Genomic DNA, 27,825 nt, shown 5'->3' with positions numbered 1-27,825 from the left:
GAGGGGCGGCAATAACCATGGCTGTCAAGGTCTTACTTTATTTTGATTATGGATTAATGTTTGATTTTGGGAGAGCTTAATTAATCATGATGTCAATCACATCACTGATAATGGGTTTTAATTTAAAACTGTTTTCACTTGAAGCGAGAGAGTAGTTTGTTGTGTCATAGATGAAGTTGGCACCTTTGCAGCTGAACTGTGGCTTCATAAGATTCTATACGACAGCCAAAGCGTTAACCTAATGGTTCATATTGGCTAAACCGAGATGAAGAGGAGTTCATCAGCACTATGGGTATCACACAAGGCTGCTGCTCACGATGGAGAAACGATTGCCAAATTATAATAGGCTTTTCTGTCTCAAAAGTATCCCTCCCCAGGTGCGAGTTCCATTCGAGGGGTTCATTGGTGAGAGGTGAAACTGGAAGGGGTTCAAGAGGGAGGGGGTAGCACCTGTTTAAGCGGTGTGGTGGAAAATATTGGGGAATGAGGAGAATAGTAATGTAGTCATAAGCCAAAGGTGAAGAAAATATGTGCACGTCGGGTTAACACTTGTCTGTGATGGTTCTGGTGCCCAACAATTAATGGATGAACATTTTAATAGGTTGATTGTGCTCGTCATTCGGGATGTCAGCATAAATATGTCTTGCTATATGTCATCAGACTCTAGCCATGATTATACACATTTTTTATCTTGGGAATGCTAGGGATCAAAAGCATATGAAACCGAATTAGATGGATTTCACATTTACAAAGCTATGTATTGATTTTTAGTTAAGTCATCATACGTCAGTATTTGTTCGATATTACAACTGTAATGATTACAATTTCTTTAATGATTGGGCTATTTTCAGTGCTTAATGTGTATTAGCAATAATTATTAATAATATAAAATACGAGAACCACAGGTATTCATGTTTTTTATGATAAAAGAAAATTGTGAGGAACGGAGTGAGACAAACCCTCTTGCAGAATATAAGCTCATTTCTGGTGAAGTGAGGGTTCCATTCATGTGAACCGCAGTTCCCTTTACACACACACACACACACACACACACACACACACACACACACACACACACACACCAGGAATGTTGCCAGAATGGGAATAATGACTAACAAACTCGTTAATATCAAAATGTGATGCCTGGCAACCATCTTCATTCTCAGACAGCCAAGACTGTTTCTCCCTCCCCTCCACTCACCAAAAGCTCTCCCCCTCCCCCCCTCCCTCCCCAGCCTACCATCTCCTTTCTTCCTCTCTCACTCCCTGTCCCTCTTCAACTCGGCGTAGCCATTGTGAAACTTTAGGTTAACGATTTAGCTCTTGCCTTGATTCTTATGAAGCCACAGTTGAGCTGCGAAGCTAGCCACATCTTCATGTGTAATACAATATATTGCTCTCTCGCTTAAATGGAAAACAACTTAAAGTTACAAACCCATTACCTTATCAGTGATATGTATGACATCATGATTAATTAAGCTCGGCCAAAGTCAATCCTACATCCTTAAGATAAAGTAAAACCTGGACAGCCATGGTTACGCCTCTCGTACCCTCCCCTGCCCTTTCTCCCTCCACCAGCCCCTCCATTCCCTCCCCCCCTCCCTTCTTCCTCTCTCACTCCCCTCCCCCCCCACACCTAGTAACTAGTCGGGTAGAAGCGACCCAGAGGTGTGTGTGCTGGTGTCTCCATTTCATCTGCTCGCGACTGTACATGAAATTAGAGTGCAGGTGGATAATATTAACGACATATAGAGCCATCTCAGCACAAATAACGGCTACGTGTAAGTTGCATATTCGTCAGAAGATCTTCAGCGAACCCCTCTGTTTACTTTGCGATTGGCACATAATTTTTCGGTTCTACGTGTCCTGGACTGTTTTTGCAGACAGAAACCAAGCACCCCAAGAAGCACTTCGAATCTCAAGCTCCAGCTTGGACGACAAAAACACGGCTTTTGAGAAACGGTTGAGAGTAAGACAAAAATGGGGTGATTCAATACTAAAAACAGCCAGACATAGGGTAAGGTCAAGGTCACAGGGCTACATAATATTTCGACCCATGAGTATGGATGCCAACAAGTTTAACTCAGTTCTGATCCGATTTTAACCAAACTTGGTTGATGGGTTGAGGGTCTGGAATGGGGTCAAGGTCACAGAACAAAGTCAACTTATTCCATTGAGATTAATCTTGCAGAAATGTTGAGGATAAGGCAAGAATAAAAGGGTTCGATTTTGAGAACAATCAGTCAATGGCCAAGGTCATAGGAAAATGTTAAAATAAAACGTCACAGGGAAACGTCTACTTTAACCAAACTTGGTGAAGGTGTTCAGGATCAGGCAAGAGCGAAGGCATTCAGTTTTGAAAAAAGTCAAAGGTCAAGATCACAGGGCAAGGTCAAAGCTCAATCAGTGTGTCTGTGTGTGAACAAAATTACAACAACAGTTTTTATTTGATCTAGATCAAACTTGGTGGATGAGTTGATCATCCCAAAGACTGAACTATTTGGGGGGAACAGTAAGTTAAAGTCCAAGGTCACATGGTAAGGCCAGCTTAAACAGTAGTTCTCCGATGCAGAGAAGTGTGTGTGTGGAAGGGTCCGAGTTAGAACAACGATAAAGAAATTCGATTTTAAGAGCAATCAGTCAAAGCACTAGGCCACATGAAGAGGTGAAAAGTCAGGGTCACTAGGCAACGTCAATTCAAACAGTTTTGATCCAATCTAAACCAGAGTTGGTGGAAGTGTTAAGGATTAGGCAAGAATGAAGTAATCTGATATTTAGAGAAATCCGTCGAAGATCAAGGTCACAAGGCAAAGTCAAATATTCGGCCTTGGGCCAGCTGGTGGAACGGGTGTTGCACCCTCTCAGAGCTCCTTCTTGATATAATGATGATCTACCCTCCTGCACGCACATTCGTGCGTGCCCGCACACCCACTCACCCAACACACACACACACACACACACACACACACACACACACACACACACAGTGGTTTAAGTTTTGGTATTGTTAACACCTTTTCTTGTGATTCGTTCCTGCATACAGCCGATTAGAAAAATTTACAGCTTTCTTGTTACACAAAGTCAGTACATCATCATCATCATCGTCGTTGTTGTCGTCGTCGTCATCCCCCAACCCTACTTTTTACCCGAGAGTTGGAATGAGATAGGATCCGGAAACAAAGAAAAGGCACAAAAGTAGTAATAGTAGTTGTTGTTGTTGTTGTTGCTGTTGTTGCTTAGCTTAAACCCTGGTCTGTCTAGCTGCACAGACCCGTCGACCATTATGTAAGAAACTATTTTTGTGGGACCGTCCTACAGGTACAATACAGAACAAACTCCGTATAGGGATTATGCACCCCCTTGTGGTAGACAGTGCCTCACCAGGTTCGAATCAGGGTCCTTCCCACAGCGAAGTAGCCTACAAGGAAATTTGCGGTTTGACTCCTGCAGTTGGTAGGCCTAGTCGCCGCAGCTGCTCCATTCAGAGTACGCAGGGCCACCACATGTAAGAACGTAGTCAGCGCCAGATACAAATGCAAAAATCTCAAAGAACACGCCCAGCGAAATGATCTAGTCATACACACATCATCCGTCTCTGAGATCTGCCTTTATTTCACGAGTAAACAATTTTTGCGTACCAGTCTTTTTTCTTCTTTTTAGCTGCACTTCAAATATTCCGGTGTGACAATGTTTCCATCGTACTATAAAGTTTTAAAAGTGTGTAACGCTATTCACTTCATCTCCGTAGACTTCATTAACACACTTTAATCCCTTGCCAGTGTCACGAATCAATTCGCGACATTTCCTTTTTGTGAGAAACCACGAACTATTAGTGGAAAACTCACTGTGTATCGCTCAGCTAACCGTTTCTCCCTCCATTATCGGAGTATACTTTTCAAATAATTCGTCACCGTTTTCAAAGAGTGACCGATTTAATGCACGTCACTAAGTGCTGTACTGAGCGATACTATTGTTTTTTTATTGTTCGCCTCTGCTTCCTCATTCGACCGTTAAAAAAATGCGGCCGAGTGCTCCGCTTTCCCACGACTTAGTCAGTCTTGTGATTGATGTGACGGAGGAAGGACCTGTGCCGCAGTGTGAGAGGTCAGCTAGTACCCAAACTCCACTTCACAGTTAGTCCAGTCTTCTCACCCATCTGGTGATACGCAGCATTCATCGACTATAGTATTTCTTTTGTGTATTTTCTAGTTATAAGAGTTTAATTAAGGTGTTTTTCCCTAGGCGTAAGTATTTAGCTATTGCGTGAGTGAGTGAGCGAGTGCGTCTCATTGATTTGATTTGAAATGTAATGTTAAATTTATTTTTTTGTAATTAATAAATTTAACAGTTCCTTTCTCGAGCTTAATGTAAAGTAAAAATCTTGTTTCATTTCTCCATAATTAAGCTTATTTTCCATATAGCTCCTAGCTTGCATAAACGTTTGCTTTCATAACTGGTACTTAGACCAGTCTTGTTGTATTAACGTAAAATCCGTTGTGCCATAGGAGTTAAGCATCAGCAAGAACCTGATGTTATTATTATTAGTATTAGTTATTTATTGTCAGGGGTGATGTAACTTTCTCCAGAGGCTAACAGTACAGTAATTCAGCAATTGTGAGTAATTAGTCTCTGCTGTGTACTGTTGAGAAAGTTTATAAATTCTCGTTCTTGAGAATCTTAGCAAGTCAGCGTAAAGTAATCGTTGCTTGATGTAGCAAGACAATCATTGTCTTTGCTCTTCAATATTATTGAATATTATTATCAAATTAAATAATATTTAACCATTTATTCAAAAATTACCGCGATATTATAAAAACCCCGTGACAATTGGCGACCTCATTCCAGGATATTAACTCCTAGCTCTAAAGCTATTCACGAGATAGTGCTCACTCATTCATATTTAGGTATTTATCATTAAAGTTTATAGACACAAGCTTACTGGTGTTTACCGTTAATTTAGCAAGTGAATTTTGCTTTATCAATCCATAGAGTACTTAACTCTAGTTTATTTTGGTAACGCCAGACGATTTTATTCGCTTCTGGGAAGTCGCCGTACCCATTGTGTTTATTATTGAGTCTTCCCAGTCATTTACACTTTTGATTTATTCTTTGCCAGTTAACTGGATAAGACTGGTCACCACTAGCTTGTGTCTGTACTCTTTACTTGTGGTTATTAGCATTCGTTTGCGAAGCAGCAATCAGTACTGAGTCGCTAGTTATTTAGATTGAGTTAGCGACATGGCTACCACCGTATTTGTACAGGAAGCCAAAGATATGGGTCTCACAGACCCAGAGAAAATACAGAGTTACGTTCTCTCACGGTTCAATTACGAGCAAGAACGTGAGAAAGATGCTCGTGAAGAGCGTAGGATTCAGCGCGAATACGAGCGAGAACAGCGTGAGGAACGCGAAAAGGAGCGCGAGTACGAGCGAGAACAGCGTGAACACGAACAAAAACAACGCGAGCTCGAGTTAGAAAAAGAGCGAGAACAGCGTGAACACGAGCAAAAAACAGCGCGAACTCGACTTAGAACACGTGCGGGAACAACGTGAATATGAACGTGCCGAACGTGAAGCACGCGAGAAACATGAACTTGAAGTGCTGAAGCTCAAGCGAGATTCCTTGGCTTCAGACACATCTGGTGCAGTTGGTTCAAGCTCCACGAGCGCTCTCCCTGCACATGTTATGGCGACCCCACACATCAAGCTTCCCCCATACAAAGATGGCGAGCGAATCGAGCCATACATAGCTCGATTTGAAGACATGGCTCAGCTTTACCAGCTCGATGATGCAGCTAAGCGGCTTCAGTTTCTTAGCCTGTTTGAGGGCCCTGCCCTCGATATTCTCCACAGAATTCGTGGAGACAATCTCACGTATGAAGTGATGAAAGCTGCACTCATTAAGGCGTATGGTCTCACAGTAGACGACGCCAAAGCTCAGTTCATGCGAGCTCGTCTCCAAGACAAGGAGACAGCTGTTCAGTTCCTCGACCGTCTCACTGCTTACCTAGGTGAGTGGATGGAGAAAGACGAAACTCCTTCCACGCGTGAGGGGATAATTGACCTTATGCTGCGTACACAGCTAGAGAGGTCGTGGCCTGCTGAGCTCATAGCACAGCTTAAGATCTGCCAGGTGAAAGATGCCAGCCAAATGGTAGAGAAGGCTGACGCATTCTTTACTGCATACGGGTATCAAGCTCGTAAGCAAAATACCTGGAGCAGGAAAGATACTGCCAAGTCTGGGAAGCCGTCTCAGACTGAATCCCAGCACCAAGGCCGTTCTCAGAGTAATGGTCAAGGTCCAAGCAAACCACAGAAGGACCAGGGGCAAAATACACAGCAGCCTGCTTGGAAGCGGTACAACAAGCACCCCAACCAGCAGCAGTTCCCCAAGCAGCAGCAGCAGCAATACAAGGACAAGCCACGTAACCCTCAGTCAGGTCAATTAGTGTATCGGAGGCAGGAGGCAAATGCAGCCTTCATTCCACAAGTACCCGGTGGTGCCATCTCTACCAGTACAGGTACTTCACAACAGTTCACAAGTCCCCCTCCGACCATGAACTCTCCTCAGACACCTAGTTTCCAGGGCGCCACGTTTGCTGCATCGGTTGTTCCGCAGTCTCATGAATGACTGGCTGCTACCTCCTCAGACCCTTCCACCAGCAACACTGCCTTTCTTGTTCAGCCAGGGTCTGTGGGAGGTGTTTCTGTAAATGTCCTGAGGGACAATGGTTCCTCAGGTTGCTCTGTTAAGCAGAGTTTAGTTCGGCCTGATGAGTATACAGGTCGACAGATCCAAGTTAGACTTATTGATGGATCAGTGAGATTGTTCCCTGAGGCACGTATCCAGGTGGCGTCTCCATTTTTCACTGGCTTGACAGCTGCAGTTGTCATGCCAGAACCTTTATTGACCTCATCTTAGGCAACATACCTGGCATCAAAAATAGTTGTGCCGTAGATGTTGCTACTCAGACTTCGGCTGCTGCGATAACACGAGCCATGGCCAAGGCTCCAAATCGCGTCACTCCGTTGACCGTCGCAACGCCGCAAGATCTGATTCGTAGTCAAGATGTTGTCCAAGAGCAACAGACTGACTCGACACTTGCCTCAGTGCGCAAGAAGCTGGAGGGTAAAGTGATCAAGTATTCACGGGGAGGTCGAGCCAGGTTCCTTCGTAAGCGAGGACGGCTGTACCGTGAGTCACAGACACCCCAGGGTGAGGTTCGACTGCAGTTTGTCGTTCCTGCAAAGTATCGCCGAGCAGTGTTTGAATTAGGTCACTGTTCAGCGATGGGAGGTCACATGGGTCAAAAGAAGACCTCTGACCGCATCCATGCTGACTTTTTCTGGCCAGGAATGGGACGGGAAATAACGAGGCTTGTACGTTCCTGTGATGTGTGTCAGCGTACCACTGACCGGGACGTGTCCGTCCTGCGCCATTGAAGCCAATGCCCATAATCTCTGAACCGTTCGAGAGAGTAGCAGTTGACATAGTTGGGCCAATCTGTCCTAGGGCTAGTGATGGATCAAAGTATATCCTCACTATAGTTGATTTCAGCACACGGTGGCCTGAAGCCGTGGCCCTTAAGAATATAGAGGCCGTCACTGTTGCTGAGGCATTAATTGAAGTGTTCTGTCGTGTAGGTATCCCTAAGGAGGTCTTAAGCGACCGGGGTTCGCAGTTCACTTCGGCAATGATGAACGAAACGTTCAGGTTGCTGTCCATTCGAGGCTTACGAACTACGCCGTATCATCCCATGTGTAACGGGTTGTGTGAGAGGTTCAATGGAACTCTCAAGAAGATGTTGAGGCGCATGACCGCCGAACAGCCAAAGGAATGGCCGCGGTTCATTGCTCCTCTTCTATTTGCTTATCGAGAAGCCCCACAGCATTCATTGAAATTCTCACCCTTTGAACTGGTGTATGGGAGGTCGGTCCGGGGCCCACTTCAAGTCCTTCGTGAGTTATGGGACGATGAAGAACCCGACCCTGAAGTCAAGACCACCTACACCTACGTCCTTGATTTGGCTGACCGCCTCCAGTCGACGTGCGAGTTAGCTAAGGAAGAACTGATTAAGGCGCGTGAAGTTCAAAAGGCTTATTACGATAAGAAGGCAAAGCTTCGGAAGTTTAGTCCAGGCGATAAATGCTTGGTATTACTCCCCACTGCCCAGAACAAGTTGTTGGCGCAGTGGAAGGGTCCATTCGATGTAGTAGAGCGCATTTCAGACCTCAACTACATAATACAGATGGGGAATCTTCGTAAAAGGTTCCACATTAACATGTTGAAGGCTTATCATGAGTCAGACCCTGAGGAGACTGGCCTACTAGTAGCTGATGATAGTGACCAGCCACTGGAAGAAACCGGGGCAGCTGCGGTGATCCCAGCTGATGACCATGATGACGAGCCCTTAACCGCTCAGTCCCATCAGGAAGAGACTGTCGGAGATGTTTTACTTAACCCTGACTTAGCAGTAGGGGACCAAAATGCCTTATGGTCACTGCTCTGTCAGTATGCTGATGTCTTCTCAGACCAACCTAGACTTGCAAAGGTTGCGTGTCATAAAATTGAGTTGACCAGCAATGCTCCTATTAAGGTTAAGCCATATCCGATTCCCATGCGACTACAGGGTGCAGTAGATAAGGAAATTGCTGACATGGAGACTGCAGGCATTATCGAAAAGTCCTCATCTCCTTACTGTAGTCCGATGGTAGTAGTCCGCAAGAAAGATGGTGGAGTCAGGATATGTGGTGACTATAGAAGGCTCAATGCAATCACTAAAGTGGATGCTGAGCCAATGGGTGACCATATTGCCATCTTCTCCAAGCTGGCAGGGTCACGATATTTCACGAAGCTTGACCTAGCAAAGGGATTCTTCCAGATTCCCCTTCATCCTGAGAGTCGTCAGTTCACTGCCTTTGCTACTCCTAGGGGGTTGTACCAGTATAAAGTCCTCCCATTTGGACTTACCAATTCCCCAGCAGTATTTAATCGTGCCATGAGACAAGTGCTCCATGGTATTGTAGGAGTAGAGATGTTCGTTGACGATGTCCTCGTTCATTCCGCCACATTGGAGGAGCACCTCAGACTCTTGGAAATTGTCTTCAGTAGACTCCAGAGTTTCAACATGACTGTGAAGCCTAGCAAATGCAAGATTGCTCACAGTGAGGTGGAGTTCCTCGGTCATATTGTTGGCAACAATCACTGCAGGTGTCAGGGTGACAAGATCAGGAAAGTTAGAGAAGCCCCGAGACCTGTGACCAAGAAACAGGTTAGGGCATTTCTTGGCCTAGTGGGATATTATAGGAGTTTTATCCCCAACTTTGCTCTCATTGCCCAACCATTGTATGAAGTGCTACGGAAATATGCTCCAAACACCATTGAGTGGGGAGAAGCGCAAGAGAGATCCTTTATTGCTCTTAAGAACATGTTGTGCAAGGAGCCTATCTTGCAGTTGCCTGATTCCAGCAAACCTTTCATACTGCGCACTGATGCTTCACAAGATGGAGTAGGTGCCGTATTGATGCAGGAATCGGAAGGTGGAATCTTCCCAGTGGCATACCACAGCCGTAGGCTAAAACCTGCCGAGAGGAATTACAGTACTGTTGAGAAGGAACTCTTGGCTGTGGTTGATGGTGTTAAAAAATATTATTATTATCTTTTTGGGGCACCATTTACTCTGGAAACTGATCATATGCCACTCACTAGTCTTAGCACGACCAAGACGGCTAATGCAAGATTGACACGCTGGACACTGTATTTACAGCAGTTTAACCTTGTTGTGAGATACATCAAGGGAAGTGATAACGTAGGTGCAGACCTGATGTCTCGCCTGCTAACTGCTGACTAATATGGGCAATTGTTGCATGCTGGGTTCCGTAAGATAGGCATCCTAAGCGATTTGAGTAATCCAAGGACTAGCCTGGTTCCCAGTTAAAAGTGTAGACCAGACGTCTCACTCGTTGGCCCTACAGGACACAGTATATCCAGGGCTTGTACATACATGTATACCATAAGTTAAGGGGGAAGTTTGAGAATCTTGCAGAGACAGTCCGAGGCTGTGTATGAATTACCTTGTGGAATGTCTCGAGCTGTGGGCCTCTCTGAGGATTCCCGGAGAACGCACATTACCCACATGAGTGTTCACACCCACGGTGGGTGTTAAAACGTGACCTGCCCGAGATTGCGTAGCGATTTTCAGCTTCCTGTATTACTCGTAAGTGTAGAGTTAGGTTAACCAGTAAACTGCCCGTTCTAAGCAATTTGTGAATTCAAGAACTGGCACGTTTCCTGGTTAATAATGTTAGGTTAACCAGTAAACTGCCCGTTCTAAGCAATTTGTGAATTCAAGAACTGGCACGTTTCCTGGTTAATAATGAAAGCGTTAACCAGTAAGCTATAAGGGTTCTAAGCAATTTGTGAATTCAAGAATTACGTTTCCTGGTTAATAATGACAAGTACTGATTGCTAGGCAGAGAGAGAGAGAGAGAGAAATAACAGTTTTGATGCTCCACCTTAATTCTTTTCGCAGGGGTAGCTGGTGGGTGCAGCATTGCCGTGCAGATCAGCTGGCCGTTCCTGTTGCATGCTGCCGCCCCTTCTCTTCTGCCTCGTCATCATTATTTTACTATGAATTTGTATTACTGTGTCATTTTACACGTAGGTACAGTTACACTACAACTGTCACACCTACACCGTGTATTACATACACTACACTACATAACAATTAGTTGTTAATGTAAATGTAGCGAACTTTCGCTCAGTTGACCTGAGTACAGGATTTTCACAGTCGTCACGGAGTTTTTCCCTCAAGCTTGTTTCTATTAACGTAAATACGAGGTTTTTTCGCTCACTGGCGACTGCGACATACTCCTGTAGCAGGATAGCACACACACCACAGTGTGAATCTTGTGTGACTGAGTTAGGATGTATATGTATGTATATTGAAATCTTTCTTCTGAAGGAAGAAAGATTTAATTTTCAAGGGCGTAATGTCACGAATCAATTCGCGACATTTCCTTTTTGTGAGAAACCACGAACTATTAGTGGAAAACTCACTGTGTATCGCTCAGCTAACCGTTTCTCCCTCCATTATCGGAGTATACTTTTCAAATAATTCGTCACCGTTTTCAAAGAGTGACCGATTTAATGCACGTCACTAAGTGCTGTACTGAGCGATACTATTGTTTTTTTATTGTTCGCCTCTGCTTCCTCATTCGACCGTTAAAAAATGCGGCCGAGTGCTCCGCTTTCCACGACTTAGTCAGTCTTGTGATTGATGTGACGGAGGAAGGACCTGTGCCGCAGTGTGAGAGGTCAGCTAGTACCCAAACTCCACTTCACAGTTAGTCCAGTCTTCTCACCCATCTGGTGATACGCAGCATTCATCGACTATAGTATTTCTTTTGTGTATTTTCTAGTTATAAGAGTTTAATTAAGGTGTTTTTCCCTAGGCGTAAGTATTTAGCTATTGCGTGAGTGAGTGAGCGAGTGCGTCTCATTGATTTGATTTGAAATGTAATGTTAAATTTATTTTTTTGTAATTAATAAATTTAACAGTTCCTTTCTCGAGCTTAATGTAAAGTAAAAATCTTGTTTCATTTCTCCATAATTAAGCTTATTTTCCATATAGCTCCTAGCTTGCATAAACGTTTGCTTTCATAACTGGTACTTAGACCAGTCTTGTTGTATTAACGTAAAATCCGTTGTGCCATAGGAGTTAAGCATCAGCAAGAACCTGATGTTATTATTATTAGTATTAGTTATTTATTGTCAGGGGTGATGTAACTTTCTCCAGAGGCTAACAGTACAGTAATTCAGCAATTGTGAGTAATTAGTCTCTGCTGTGTACTGTTGAGAAAGTTTATAAATTCTCGTTCTTGAGAATCTTAGCAAGTCAGCGTAAAGTAATCGTTGCTTGATGTAGCAAGACAATCATTGTCTTTGCTCTTCAATATTATTGAATATTATTATCAAATTAAATAATATTTAACCATTTATTCAAAAATTACCGCGATATTATAAAAACCCCGTGACAGCCAGGTCCTTAGCTTATTTAGCTTCCATCTTTTTTTTCTTTTTTTTCCCAGAACTTTTCCCTATTCAACCAACTCCTACCAGGCTTCCTCCCACCTTCACACTCACTACCCTATCTAATATTACTTTCTACATACAATCATCTAATCACTTTTATATCAACTGATTTTCTTACTCGACATCTTTCATTAGTCTCTGCATTTCTCATCCTAACCTCTCTATGCAACCCGTTCAATTGCACAAGCCCCAATTTTATTATTGATCCTCGTTGACTTTTCACCATCACATTCCAGCCGCACACCCATACGTTACTATGAGCACCTATATCAACTATACTCTTGCAGCGTACAGTACATACTGGGTCCTGATTTTCATCAAGACCTTCAAAGTATCAGCCATTTTTCTTTCTTGGGTCATTATTCTTCACTTCCTATACACATTTCTCTCTCTTTTCATTACTGAACCAAGGCAAAGAAACTCTCCAAACATTTTCCTCATTTCACACCACATCATACTGTGCCACCTCTCTCAAAAACCATAACTTTACTCTCATCTGCATTTGCCTTCAAACCAGATGTTCATAAATATTAGCAAAACTTTGAACCGGCTTGCAAAGACACAGCTTCATCTGCATACCGGTACATCAGATTTGCGCATTTCCACCCTTCACCAAATATCACCAGGCCCCCTCTCCTTTCCACGTTGAGTACACTGCTTCCCGTCCGATCAGCGAAGTTAAGCAACGTTGGGTCTGGTTAGTACTTGGATGGGTGACAGCCTAGGAACACCAGATGATGTTGGCATAACGTTCTCCCTACGTGTTAAGTGGGGTTGGTGGAGGATTAGTGCCCCTCCCTGTAAAACAACTCGAAGCCTTTGGCCACCCTGTTTGCGATACATGGCGTCTGGCAATGAATGAAAAAAATGATTTTGGCCTTACTCAGAGCACCATCCATAAAAATATACTGAAAAACGAGGGAACACCACACATCTTGTTCCGCACCAACAGGGATACTAAATCTACCATTTAAACATACTTCTCCACCATCATAAAGCTATGCAGCATTTAACTATTTTCCATCCACACGGCATATATATACTGTATGTAAAGCTTCCATGATCGCTCCCCGTTCACACTGTTATACGTTTTGTCCATATCCATAAATCACATCAGGTTCTTACAGGTCTTTTAACATAGCTTTTTCAATTAAAATGTATATAATTGTTAACCTCCAAATATAATAGAGCACCAGCTACTTTGCGACTATAGAAAATGCAAGTTAGTTAATATTGGGGATAACTATATTGAGTCTGATTAATCTACTTGTTCATCACTTCAAACTAATGGTCTAATATACTGTTTAAATAAAAGGTTATTTGTCCATAATCTGTCTGTCATCGAACTCCTTTTAGGTGATTGGGTGGGTTCTAATATTTTCTTCCGTTGTTAAGTATTTATACTTTTGCTCATGGCCTAATATTAACTTGTGAGGAGTATTAGTCAAGGCAAAAACCTCCTCGGTGGACGAGATGCACTTTTCATCCCTATGGTGTTTTATCAATTTAGTTTTGTTATTTTCAGAGACTTTTGTTCAGCTCGGCAAAGACTTTTCGAACATGAGGAGATACTGTAGTTATCGTCTTCCCTTCAATACGAGGTGCATTTCCCAAGTTGAATATAACTGTCTGGAAATAGCAATAATTAACTGTGAAAAGACGTCAGAGGAATCGCTTGGTTAGGATTTCACGGTTAGGCTGGACACTTTTCACATGGGGAAGACCAGCAGCGCCTCTCCCTCAGCTGGTAACCCCTCCCATCCGATGACGTGCTTTATTCTTGCCACCATCAGATAATCTAACTTGGCACAGTAAGAGCCTGAAGGTAGTGTAGGGGTATAAAGGCTATATTAATCCCCTGCAGGTAGAAAAGTCTCTCAAGCTGAATCAAATCGTCTGAAGATGTATATTTAAAAATGCGTCACCGAATTAAAGGGGTTATTTCTGCAAACGTAGGCCTATGTACTGTATTATGTGTGATATCAGTGTTCTTATACTATGTTAGTATAAGAAGCTATAAAGAGTACAGAATATAAGAATAATTAAGATGTACAGTAGTATGCAAATTAAATTCCTACGGACAAGGTGCTAAGGAACGTTCTAACCCTATCGGGATATAGCACTCTCTTTCCATATACTGTTAAACTCAAAATCTGTAAGGTAGGCTTTGTCGGCAGCCGTGAAAAATAATAAAACGCGAAAACATGTTGAAAATAACACAGTCTAAATGGAAAATAAGGTCTCAATCTAGGTAACCATGCACTCGTGAGCCGGTTTTCTGCGCTCTCTCTCTCTCTCTCTCTCTCTCTCTAGGACTGCGATCCTACCCTTAGCTTTAAGGAGGTCGTATTCAGGGTTTCATAGCGTTAGGTTAGTAGTCTGAACCTTTATTAGACCACACGAGGAAGGGTTCGTAATGACACTGTTATTCGTGCAGTCGTGATAATCTCCAGGCTATCAAACAAAAGGGTATTTACTCGATGGGAAAGCCTGGCTACAAGTGCATTCAGTCAGGGAGAGGGGTAAGCAAGGTCACGTGAACCCCTTCCAGACCTTGAGGGTAAGAGTGAGCAGAAGGTATTGGCGCACGAATGTACATACCGTACATTTTAATCATTGCGGTAAAAGACAAAACTCAATAATATCGGCGCACTTCGTTACTATCCGGCTATAAATTCCTATGTCCAGCTAAATTTCTCTCACCATTTTTACGACTGTGCTATGACCCTGTCCTCTGACGGATTGCTCTAGGAATTAAACCTTTTAATCCTGCTTTACCCTGACCTCTTCCGCCAAGTTTTGCCTAAATCTAATAAAAATATTTAAGTTCACCTTGCCATGTGACCTAGACCTTTGACAATGTTCTCCAAAGCAACTGGGCAACCCCTTGACGTCCTCGAGCCTTCTACCAAATTTGATTAAAGAGGATCAGAACAGTTCAGTTATTTTGTTTACACACTGACACACACGGGTCGACTGACCGTACCCTGTGACAGGCCGCTGACTTGAGTACTCGTAGGCTTGAAATCGAATTCTTTCCTTCCTGCCTTGCCCTCACCCCTTCCAGCAAGCGTGGCTTAAACAGGATTTTAAAAATGTGTAAGTTCCCCTTGTCACGTGACCTTGATTTCTGATCTTTCCCTGTAGCTATGACCTTTGGCGGATTGTTCTCAAAATCGTATTTTTCATTCCTGTCTTGGTGTTTTACCCCCAACCCTTCCACAAAGTTTGCTCTACACCAGATAAAAAGATTCTTAAGGAGACATTGCCATGTGACCTTGACCATTTTATCACAGTTATCAGAAATAATGAGAAAACTCCTTGCTTGACCCTCAACATTTCCGACAAGTTTATTTCACGTCAGATCAGAACTGTTTCATTTATTTCTGTTCACGCACACAGCCATACACGGGTCAGACTTTAATCTGACCTTTTGGCCTTGACCTTCGACTGATTGCTGTGTAAATCCAATCCCTTCACTTCAACCCTTTCATCAAGTTTGATCTAAATCGGATCAAAACTAAGTTTACCTTACTTTGTGACCTGCTCTTTGACCTATTGTTCTAAAGAAAAAAAAAAAAAAAAAAAAAAGCCAATTGGTCAATCTTTATCCCTTCCATAAAGTCTGGTTACAAATCAGAACAAAATTTAGTCATTTTGTTCACACACACACACACACACACACACACACACACACACACACACACACACACACACACACATCTTCCCACCCCACACACACGCATAGACGCACAAATACTTGTTCCCCACCCTTGAAACTGTAAAAAATACAATGAAAAATCCTCTTTATTCTACCTTTCTAGTCACTGATACATTTTAACATCTGTTCGTGCTCTCATTCTCTTACTTTATACATTATTATTTTCTTTCACTTTATTCATTACTTTCTTAGTATACATCCAACTCCACCAGAAGATGACTCCTTTATACAGTTTTATATTTGGGTTGCTACTGAGTTATTTTATTTAGCTCAGAAAGGCCTGATAGTAGTGGAGTGGTTAATGACGGCTGTATCTTACCCTTCCAGTTCGAAAAGTCTATCTTAATCTGAAGAAAAATAACTAAAATTTTTATACAAAATGCGTCATCATACTGAAAAGTCTCCCTCAATGTCTATACTTACAGAACAATACATATAAACAGACAAGAAAATACCTCTGTGTAATAATGTCAAATACAGTGTTAGGGAAGCGTTGCTCTAAAGTTTCCGAAGCAAGGATGCAAGTATGCATTTATTAACTTTCCACTCCCCATCAGTCAAAGCCACTTGCACCTCCCCATATCCCGCCTTGTTCCTTCAACGTCCCCTTCCCAGACATACGCTTGAAGTCATTTGTGGCCACCTTACCATGCCAGACTCATTCGCAGTTCAACTACACACAATTTACAGAAAGAATTGCTTCAGCAAATCCTTAACACATTGAAGCAAGTATGACTGCTAGTTTTGGCCTTTGCCTTGTAAATAAATTGCCCTTATAATTAGTGAAGCAGTAACAATACTGCTGTCCGAATGCAGGTAAACAAATGAGTCGATATTATACATACACGCATCACTTTCATTGGTTTAACTATAAGGAATCTAAATAACAATACATATTAATTCGTCCTAACCATGCCAAAATCTACTTTTTACATAAAAATTGCATAAATGGGTAATAAGAAAATTCCACACTGGTGTGAAAAGACGTCTGCCTCATCCACGTCTAGATCCGTCGGGTATTTGTTTTGCCACATTAGCAGACAATTTCCTCGAAACGGCAGCCCTGCTTGTGGTATGATTTTAAGCATCGGACAGCGTCTCGAGCCGTCACGACAAGGAAGAGGTGGACGAGAGGTAGGCACAAGGGACGGTGGAGGGGGTGTTAAGGAAGATCAAGGGCACTCAGGTGACATGTTGAGGTGTACGGTACGTAGGACTACTGGGCCTTGAAAGCAGGCTGTGAAGCCTATGCCGAGAGTCGGGCACATAAAAAAAAAAAAAAAATCGTTACCCCAACTGAGCTGACTGGATCAAATAGGCCTATGCCGGTTCGAGCTTGTGGATGCTAGGTTTCAGTGTCTGCAATTGGACTGAGTTGCTTTTGCGAACAGACGTGGTGATGTTCGTTGTCTAATAAAGCACTAAAGGCCTTGGGCATGCGCACATGAGTTCTGTATGTTGCTGATGCAGAAGTCGATGTAATAAAACCGTTGGCGGCCTGGTGTTACAGCTAGATTAGGATGTACTGTTTATGCGTTTTTTCTACCCTGATATGAATCTGCAGTTTTCAGAATCCTAGGCACAATTTACTCGTACATTATAGCTAAAACATAAGTAATTCGTGGTCGAAGCTTGATCAGTCGGTACTAACATTATAAATTCCTCTTAAATACTGAAAGAAAACATAAACAAATCTAACACGCAAACGAAACACCACTTTGACTTCGCCTGGAGTGGCATGGACCCTGCATTTCCTAGAGTTTCTGTCTTCATTAGCACTTAATAACACAAATTACAAATAAGTGTGTCCATATATACAAGGTTATAAGCACCCAAATTCCTCTCATGCATCTCAGTAACTAGAACTTCAAATTAAAGGTTGGTTTGAAGGACCGGATTCAAAGCATGGTCTCTGACGACAGCTCGAAAACTGGTCGTGCCCACAAGCGAAATCAACCACAAACCCTGCTCCAGCGACACTGGGCAATATTCTAAGTGACAAAGGTTTCGTTCACGACATTAGCGATTTATTTGGCATATTATACCTTGACATTCTCGTTCGTTCGTTCATTTACAGATTCCCTGCACCTATAGTGCAGGCCGAGCCATACATTAACCCGGTCAGTGGGGTATAGGCTGATTAAAATATAGTAAGGGGGGAGGATAGGACCTGGGGATTGCCCAGCACACACGCCCTGTCTCCTGACTGGCTTTGTGGTTGTGTCTTGACATTCTCCTGCATGCTGTTTTCATCTTAATAATAACGACATAGTTGGCGGGAAAAACATGCAAGAGGATACTGGGGTGTCATGTTTACAATAAATTACCAAGAAAGAGCCGACACAAAATCTCCCAAGTCACTCAGAATACGGTTCATTAAGAAAACTTTATAATTCAGTGTTGTCACCTGCCGCACAGACGCTTCAAAGTTAATTGTGTAAAACAACAGTGGCCGAGAATGATACTTCCATTTCCCCAGTCATCCCAACTCACACTACCACTACCCATCCTTCCCAAACCCACACCACCATCGCAGAGACCCCACCTCCCACTCCAACCCATTCCCCTCCATCCCTTCCTTCTCATTCCCACCACCCACACGGACCTATTCCTCTCTCTTTACGCTTTTTGTTCAGTGTAATTTATTTTCCCCGAACAATGCATTAAAGATAGTACTGATATATGAATTATGCTCAGTATAAAGGTTAGCGTGTCCGCAGTATTATAATAATAAAATACTCACAACGAAATAATTAATGTAACCGTGGTTGGGAAAATGGAATATTGAAATACAAGCACTGGATACAGATCACTTGGCTACCATGTTAGGACCCTCCCCCCCCACACACACCACCATCCATGTACGACTGTAACATTAACCCTCATCCACCTCCAATCAAACCATTTTCAGCATAAACATATATCAAATATAGGCACAGTAAAATTCTCAATCTATGCAAGACAAGGAGAATTGTTATAACGTGCACATATAAATTACTATATCTTTATACACCACAAGATCCATAAACAATTTCTTAACATGCAATCTAAAAATGCAAATGTAGTTATAATAACAATCTTTAAGCATCAAAATCTCTGAAAATTGTACTTACCACTGAGGAGAGAGACAGAAGCCTTGAGACGCAGAGGACCAGGCAGAGATGGACATTACCACACAGACACACAAAGGCAGTTAGCACCAACTTGTAAACACATGACCCTTGCCCGTGCGTGGTTTGAGGCGTTTTTTTTTTTTTTTTTTTTCCCGGAGAGTTCGTACAGTACACATGCATTGACGTTGGAGGCTCCGTAGCACCACGTTCGTAGCGAGTCATTTTACCTAACGTTTTCTTGCATGTTATCTAAATCTTTCTAATACTGCATTAATCTCTGTGGAAGGGATGTTACGAATCTCCTAAACCAGCAAGTGAACGGCGCAGTCTTCTCGAGTCGTCACCAGGAGGATGAGGGTGGGCGAGATGTGGGTATTGTTGTTGCTGTTGTTGTTCTCGAGTCGTCGCAAGTCACAACACTGCACCAGGAGGATGAGGGTGGGCGAGATGTGAGTGTTGTTGTTGCTGTTGTTGGTGGTGGTGCTGGTGCTCTGTGTGCGTGCGTGGGGGGAAGGGGGAGGTTCACTGAGTCTGTGGGATGGACACCCACAATCTAACACCATTCCGAAACAATCAGAATAACCAAACCTACACCAAACCGCTGTCTGCCACCACTATCCACTGTTATACCGTCAGTGGCATCTAATCTATCCAGCACTCCTCCAATTTCTATTACCAAGTACCACTATCCTCTACTTCACCGTCTGCATCTTGTATCCGTCCACTCCCCTCGTAACCCCAAACTCGTACGTACCGTGAGAGGTGGATGACGCTACGAGTTGCCAGACCTAACGAATTTCCTCTCAGAAGGATGTTAGAAAGTCGCTCAGCAAAAAATCTATAGAAGGTAAACTAAAATTGCTAGAATATTGCTAAAATTTGGTAAGATTCTCATAAAACTTTTCGTAAGCTGAAGCAGGTAGCTCCAGTTTGGTCGTAATATCGCTGAATTGGCAACTTGAGATGACAACCATACCACGACTCCCAGAAGATCCGGATTGTTTCGTCGATAATAAAGATCATTGTGTTTACGCCAAAGCTGAATGGACATGATTATATGCTGATTATTTTAGCCAGGACCTTGTTTTTCGCTGTGATTTTATTCATTCCTCAGTAACACTGATGAAAAGCAAATGACTATTCCTGCATAGGTGGAATAATCACCCACTTTAACTCACATGCATCTCAGTATTCGGGGCTTCACTGTAAAGACTGTTTTACACAGTTTCGACGCCTCGTGTTGATTCAGGAGGACGGAAGACAGCTCTAAAACTAATCGTGCAAATGAGGCAGACCACCACTCCTCCTTGACTTATTTGCACTCAGGCTCTTATGACCAACTCTCTTCTGAATTAAAATGTCTGAGTAAATTACTAGGATAGACACCATGGTGATAAAGTTAACAGAACCAAGTATATAATTCAGGATGATCACTTGCCATACACACGTGCTTCAACACCATGGATCCAAGTAGTTCATGTAAACCTACGGGCTTCGGTGTTGTAGCATGCATCTCCCCTCCATCCCCACATCCCCCCCTCCACCCCCCACATCCCCTCCACAACCACACACCCCTCCACTCCTCACATCCCCCCTCCCCCATCCATCCACCCCACCTCCACCCCCTCCAGCCTTACAAACACACATCTGTTTATCTCAACAACGTAATTGTTTCTATTTAATACCAGAAAACATGCTTCGAAAAAGAGTCCTGATATCTGAAGTTATTCTAAATCCAAATATCAAAATATTTGCTGGATTTTAATGATGCAGTATTCAAGATTACAGAAGTGGCTGTGGCTGACAAAATATTAGCCACAGCCGTACACATTTGAAAGTGTGGAACACTTTCGGGCGAGCATGCTTCCTAATGATATGTTAGCTTTACAACGACGTGCGTTGGTCCACAGTAGCTAATTTCCAAGATAACTCAGCTTTGGCTCTCAAGCTGGCTTTTTTTTTTTTTTTTCCCCCTTCATTCAGCAATTTGGTGGCGAATTTTGAGGAAAGTTACTAAAGTAACAACTATTACTTCTTCGTAAGCATTCCAACGATGTTCGTAAGTTCACTGATGCGTTGATAGATTTCATGATACCTTAGCTTTGGTGCTCAGTCATGGTTTACAGGAATTAGTCTGAAACTGATGATAACCAACATTATGTACACCGCTGAAGTACAAAAATACTCCTTGTTTAATATGCTAAAGTTACTTTCAATTGTTTTTATTCTTTTATATAAACCTTTATACCATTGTTCATTCTTGCATTTTGAAAAACCAAAACTTAAAAAAAAAGCAACATTTTAATCATAAACAAGTCACACTGCCACACTGCAGTGTAGTTTAAGTATGCAGCATGGTAAATGATACCTAAACACATGTACAGTACAATGGGGTTTTACATAATCATAATTTTTCTTTTCTAATTATGTTATCTCCAATATCTGAATTTTTAAATGAACTCTCCAAGGTTGATTACCTTGCGTCCACTTCACCACGAAAGTATTTCAAGTTTCCCCCTATTACTTCCATATGCTTTTGTTCAGCATGTGGGTGACTTCTGGAAATGATGGGTTAAGAAACAGTTTCCATTTAGCACTAGCCAGTGGTGCGTGGCCCGACACCTAGGAGGCCTGTCATGACACCTGTCCTGTATGTTGTGGAGGTTTGGTGGGAAAGGCAGATGTAGTGAAGAATATCATGATGTAGAAGATAAGGAGCAGAGACAGGTATGAAGGTATAGTGGAGAGGCAGGTTAGGTGGAGATTAGTTTGGTACAAGGATGGTGGAGGGACAGGTATGTTGGAGACAGATGCAGTGCAGGCAGGTGAAATAGAGGCAGGTGCGAAGGTGGATGCAGGTGCGTTGGGGGCAGGTACAGTCTAGCCAAAGTATCTCTCCGGTGGTTTGCAGGTGTGGTGACGGAGGCAGGTGTCGTAACAGCATTTCTCTCTGCCGGGGCAGGAGAAGTCGCTGCTACACTGGGTCGGGGCTTGGAACACACCACGGACGGGAGGACACTGGGGCCGCACGGGAGGACAACGCCCGGGTTTTACTGTCGGGAAGATGTGCATATCATCATCATCATCATCATCATCATCATCATTTCCCACTAATTCATTGGGCAGGATATGTTTAACAGTACAAAAGCACTACATGGTGGTGGGATCATCAGGTCCGTAATACAAGGGTTCGCTATAGCCTACGGAGTGAAGCAACACTCGTCTGAAAAGTCTTAGGAAGTGACTGACAGACAAGACCGCTCCAAGGATCCTCCTGCATCTAATATACATTACAAAAAACTATCCTAACCGTATCATCATCATCATCATCATCATCATCATCATGCATAAGGCCAGGCACAAGGACACTGCCTGAATTTCACTGTCAGAAGATGAAAGCTTTGAATTAATGATTATCAAATACGCAAGGGTTATTCAGATATACAATAATTTTTTCCTGTCTCGATCTTCCTTCAGATTACGACACGAAATCGTCAAATTCACGCTCCAGGTCCATATATCAGTTCTAGGTATGGTCAGGGAAAGAAAACCTTGCCTCACTGTCAGGTGGAGACGTGTTTATTATCAATTTTTGTAACCCCATCAATACGGTGATGCATCTTCTACTTGATTTTAGATTCCGTCAGACGATTTTCTTCAGGTTAAGAAAGACATGTATATCAGGGATACAGTATATAAATGGAAGTTATGTTTAACCTCTCCAGGACTAACAGTCCATCTTAAACTGAACAAAATTTACAGGAGATGGCTAGAATAAAATAAAAATTGCTTTCAGGCTTAACCAGTTAAAATCATCCATCATTGTCATTAGGCAGTCGGGGAAAGAAGATGCCAGTCATCATGAGCAGGGGAAGTATATACATAAAGGACCCTAACGAATTTACCAAACATACAAGTCTTCAAAAGAATTCAAGGTTAGCGCAGATTGTTTTATTTCTCTTATTGTCAGTTTAGTATTTTCTTTCAATTCTACTGTGAATTCTTTGGTAGATGTTCGAGTGAAGACAAACGTGTATACAAGCATGATGGGAGGGGGAGATGTTTGAGTACTTTCCTTGCCATTCACGTTTATCATCTTTATCCTCATTTTATTTCCCACTCATCATCATCATCATCATCATCATCTCTATTCATATGGTAAATCTTCCGGAAAATCAGTCAGGTCTCTTTTTAAATGTAATTCAAATTAGTTTTTTTTTTTTTTCAGCTTGGGATCGAACTCGCATAGTCACACAGCAGATCACCTATCTCACCATTTGACCACCTCCTCCCGATTATGAAGTGTGCTTCGTTCGAACCTGGAACATCATGATTATTGTAGTGGAAGCCTGACCCTGGTACACTGACAGCATTGACATATTCATAAGTTCGTTAATGACAGTAACACTAATGGACAAAGTTGTCGGTTATCACCTGAAACACCAAGTAATTGCGATGGATAATTGTGGGGAAGTGTCAGACCTCCGTTCCACATTGACTCTGGCTCAGGTTCAAAATAATACACCATACTGTACAGCGGTGAGCCAGCCTCCGTTTACGCGCTACTATTCCCCTAGACTCTACAGGGAGTCACAGCGAGGTTATCACACCGAAAGAAGCTTTTCTAGACTCCATTAGTGACAGCGTCATCGTAAATTGGTCCTCGTATAGTCTCGCTAAGCTTTGGACCACCACCCTTACACGAGGACATTGTTCGGTGTGAAACCATGACAAATAACAAATATCTTCCCCTTTCCGTCCCAAGAGAACTTACAGCTGAAGAAAAACATGAGAACCCCATCTCTTCTGTTGCGTGTTCCCTTTTCCGCTATGCGTTAGTCAAACTCTGAGAAGATAGTCTGTAATTTCTCTGACTGTACAAGTATAGGATGGCCCACGACAGTAATAGTGTCGTAAGTCTAAGCACACTGACCAGTCGGTGTGATTAGTAGTTCTTGGCTGCTGTTGTCCTCACAGCAGTAGTACTGGCGCCTGGGGGTCCTGCACCAGTACCGACACCCGACACGGACACCGACAGACAATCGCAACCGCTGGGGTGGGAGGAGGGTATTAATATCATCATCAGAGTCATGCCTTTTTGTTTCTTTTGTTGACTCCAGACGGTTTTATTCAACACAGGAAAAAACTCCTGAAGTAGTAGTAGTAGTAGTAGTAGTAGTTGTTGTTGTAGGCCCATGCTCATCTGAAGTGTGAACCTGATGGACTCCAGGCTGAAGCTGTCCTCTGTCCTCTTCCTGCAATCCACGATCCTCCTTGTACAGCCATTACAAAAACTATCGTTACCCCCAGGAATGTTCGATGCAAAATGAACGTTAGCTCACTTAGCTGGACTGTGTGGGTGGGTCCTTGCTGTTCGCCCCTCCCCTATCTAGTGTTGCCATATCACAATCCCATTACAAAAGTTGGAATAATGAAGAAGAATGAGCCATATGGCGAAGAAATAAATAGGATGTGTTTGCATTATCCTGAGTGCCCCGCCGGGGAATAATAATGAAACTCGTCACGTTTATTATTTTCTTACTATTCAACACCTATTATCTATAAAATACAACAAATAAATTATTTTGAAGGGTATTAAATCTACGTTGGTTTTTTTTTTTTTTTTTTTTTTTTTTTTTTTTTAGTATAGCAGGGGTGCACGAGTTCATTTGTTTTAGATGGGTGGTTAAATACTTCAGATGGATGCTTCAGTGTTAATATGGATGGTGTGGGGTATATCCTTGCTATGCATTATGAAGACGTCACAGAGTTCACAAGGGGCTATAATCGCTCTGCATTTATTTTATGTAGAAAGCAATCCGTATCATTATTACATTGAAATTTACTAACTTGGCTAGTAACAGCTGAATGACCATTATACTGTACGTGTGGCAGGGGTGCACATACTCATTGCTCGTCTGCATGTGTGTTGCCAACTCTACAACGTTCTATTTTTATTTAATGAATTCGGTGCTGGATAATAAAACGTATTGTCTCTATGCACAGAGGCCAAATGATCTATTTAGCTTTTATTACCTCTAGCACAATATCTGTGTCTCACATAACCGACATTGACGGGATTGCGGTACAAACTTTCCTGATCCGTCATTCCACAACACTTCGTCGTTGTCATAGTGCATAGCTCTGAAGGGTAACAATAGTTATTCTTATGACTGTACAATCTGGCAGTGAAGCCACATGGTTATATCGGTGCCACCAGAAGAGGGTGTCTCTCTCCTGTAGTAAAGTGGTCAGTGGAGTTTGTCTCTAACCCCTTCACTACCAGACGCCTCTCCTAACCTAAATAAAATCGTCTGTGGGTAGTAAGAATAAACGAGAAAAGGCATAATCCTGTTGACCGAGTAAATCAATCACAGAGTGCACAAGCGGCTATAATCGCTCTGCATTTATTATATGTAGAAAGCAATCCGTATCATTGTTACATTGAAATTTAGTAACTTGGCTAGTATCGGCTGAATGACTATCATACGTCTGGCATGGGTGCAGATACTCATTGCCTGTCTGCATGTGTGTTGCCGACTCAACACCATTCTGTTATATTTTTATTTAATGAATTCGGTGCCGGATATAAAACGTATTGTCTCTATGCACAGAGGCCAAATGATCTATTTAGCTTTTATTACTTCTAGCACAAATTCTAATATCTGTCTCACATAACCGACAGTGACGGGATTGCGGTACAAACTTTCCTGTCCCATCATTCCACATTTCGTCGTTGTCATAATGCATACTGTGCATATCTCTGAAGGGTAACGATAGTTAATCTTATGACTACATTCAGCAGTGAAGCCGCATAGTTATATCGGTGCCACCAGATGAGGGGTGTCTCTCTCCTCTAGTAAAGTGATCGAGTGTCTCTCTCCTGTAGTAAAGTGTCAATGGAGTTTGTCTCTAACCCCTTCACTACCAGACGCCTCTCCTAACCTAAGTAAAATCGTCTGTGGGTAGTAAGAATAAACGAGAAAAGGCATAATCCTGTTGACCGAGTAAATCAATCTCTACGATAAACAAACCTCCATGACAATGAATCACTAACGAAATTAAATTTATATTTTATTTTATTTTATTTCTTCAATTTAACACTCCAGTTTAATTATTAAGTATTATGTGGCTGTGAGAGTGAAGACAAACTTACGCGCTAGGATCAGTGTTTTAATCTGCCACTCGATCAAACTTTCACACATTACAGGCCCGTAGCCAGACTTCTTGAAGGGGAGAGGAAGTCGTTTTCTGCAGAATCTGGACTTGCATAGCAGCCAGCTGGTCAAAAGTCTGCTACATGCTTGCTATGGGAGTCTGGATGTATGGATAACTGACTTTGAGAAGGAGCACAAAACTTTTGGACAACGGAAAGTGACTCTTTTTGCACTGATATTAAATAAACAGACCGTCAGAAAGTGAACATTTGGGCAAGTGGGGGGGTACCGAACCCTTTTGACCCCCCCTCCCCAGCTAGCTGCCTGCAATATAAGGTAAAGAAAGTTTGTGAATTTACCTGAGCCTGACATACACCCGCCACTGCCACCACCACCAGGGTTGTCAGTAAGCACAGCCGCACCTGCAAATATAATAACACTTAAGATCAGTGCCATGTCGTAACCTATGATATATACCTATAGGACTCGAGAAGAATGTGGAGTAACAGTGTGTTAGTCGATGGGTGAAGGAGAGTGTCCTTTGATGGTATGGTTAAATTTCAGTTACACAGAGAAGAGTGGATAATGTAAGTGAATGTGTGATTTTTCAATATTATGGGTGTGAGTACTGGGGATGCAAAAGAAATGAAGTATTCGAATGGAATGACAAAATATGTATGTACTGAAATGCACACCAGTATGTATGTACGGTTTTCAACTTGACAGTCAACCGAGTGGTCTGTATGCCACAGACATTATGAAGCTTACTTTTGTGTTCATCGTCTGGCCTGTACTTCTAAGATCTGAAGTATGAGTCACTGTATATTTGTGCCATTTTGCTAGGTACTGTTTGATAGTTACCAGATTTTGGTCTAGGTTCCTGTTTCTACTTCCTTCCCATCCAAGACATTAGTGGGAAATGGTATAATTCACCGGGTCGGTCAGGATCACCTGATGGTCGTGATCGTCAGCTTTTACCCTCCCGGAATGGAGCTGAGAGCTCATATAGTCCGATCTAAGGGCAAGGCTGTTACCTTCACACACGCACACACCCGTCCCCTTGCTCAAGGGGGACAGTAACCACCCACTTCGTCAGTGAAACTTTTCCCAACCTGAGCGAGGCGCGAACTCCCGTCTACCAAATGGCAAGCGAGAACGCTACCACTGAGCCAGTGTGTGTGTGTGTGTGTGTGTGTGTGTGTGTGTGTGTGTGTGTGTGTGTGTGAGGGGACTGAATGAGTCTTATTGAAGTTGTCATTGGGGTCCTACTGGTCAGTTAAATTATTTTGGCACTATGAACATCTCTGCTGACCAAAAAGCATAAAATTATATTCCTCAGCCGACGACATGACAGGAGACCTTGTGTGTGTGTGTGTGTGTGTGTGATGGGGATGAATGGGTCTGGTAGATGTTGTCATTGTGGTCCTTGTTGTCACTTGAGTTATTTTGGCATTATGAACACATCTGCTGACCAAATAGCATAAAATTACATTCTCCAATCGAAGACCTGACAGGACACCTTGTTTTGTCTCTCATATCCCATTATATATCATTCATTACACATACCGGATTGGGTATGAGGCAAATGAAGTGTTGTACAAGCTGGAAAATAAAATAACTGGTTGCTTGATACAGGCATCAGATCGTACCAGTTTAGCTAATGGATTTCAGGTAAATAAATTCTGCTCCACTGTTGGTAGTTTTACAAGTTATCAGTACTTACCACCTGAAGTACATGGA

The 27,825-nt window shown here is 42.6% G+C and overlaps 1 long non-coding RNA gene and 1 pseudogene across 1 annotated transcript; one reads left to right on the top strand and one right to left on the bottom strand.

Annotated features, from left to right (window-relative positions):
* The first annotated feature begins 12,720 nt into the window (after nt 1-12,720).
* LOC145395093 (5S ribosomal RNA) lies at nt 12,721-12,840 on the top strand (annotated as a pseudogene).
* An 8,910-nt stretch (nt 12,841-21,750) lies between these two features.
* LOC145394935 (uncharacterized) lies at nt 21,751-26,502 on the bottom strand. The gene is made up of 3 exons (XR_013896520.1): nt 26,445-26,502; nt 23,862-23,979; nt 21,751-21,981 (listed from the first exon to the last, which is right to left on the bottom strand). It is a non-coding gene; the product is annotated as an uncharacterized LOC145394935 (long non-coding RNA).
* Between the last annotated feature and the right edge of the window lie 1,323 nt (nt 26,503-27,825).

This window comes from Coenobita brevimanus, chromosome 29, assembly GCF_032717465.1.
Source record: "Coenobita brevimanus isolate Jiangsu-jjx chromosome 29, ASM3271746v2, whole genome shotgun sequence".
Taxonomy (NCBI): Eukaryota; Metazoa; Arthropoda; class Malacostraca; order Decapoda; family Coenobitidae; genus Coenobita; species Coenobita brevimanus.
This window is presented reverse-complemented; position numbering and strand designations above follow the sequence as displayed.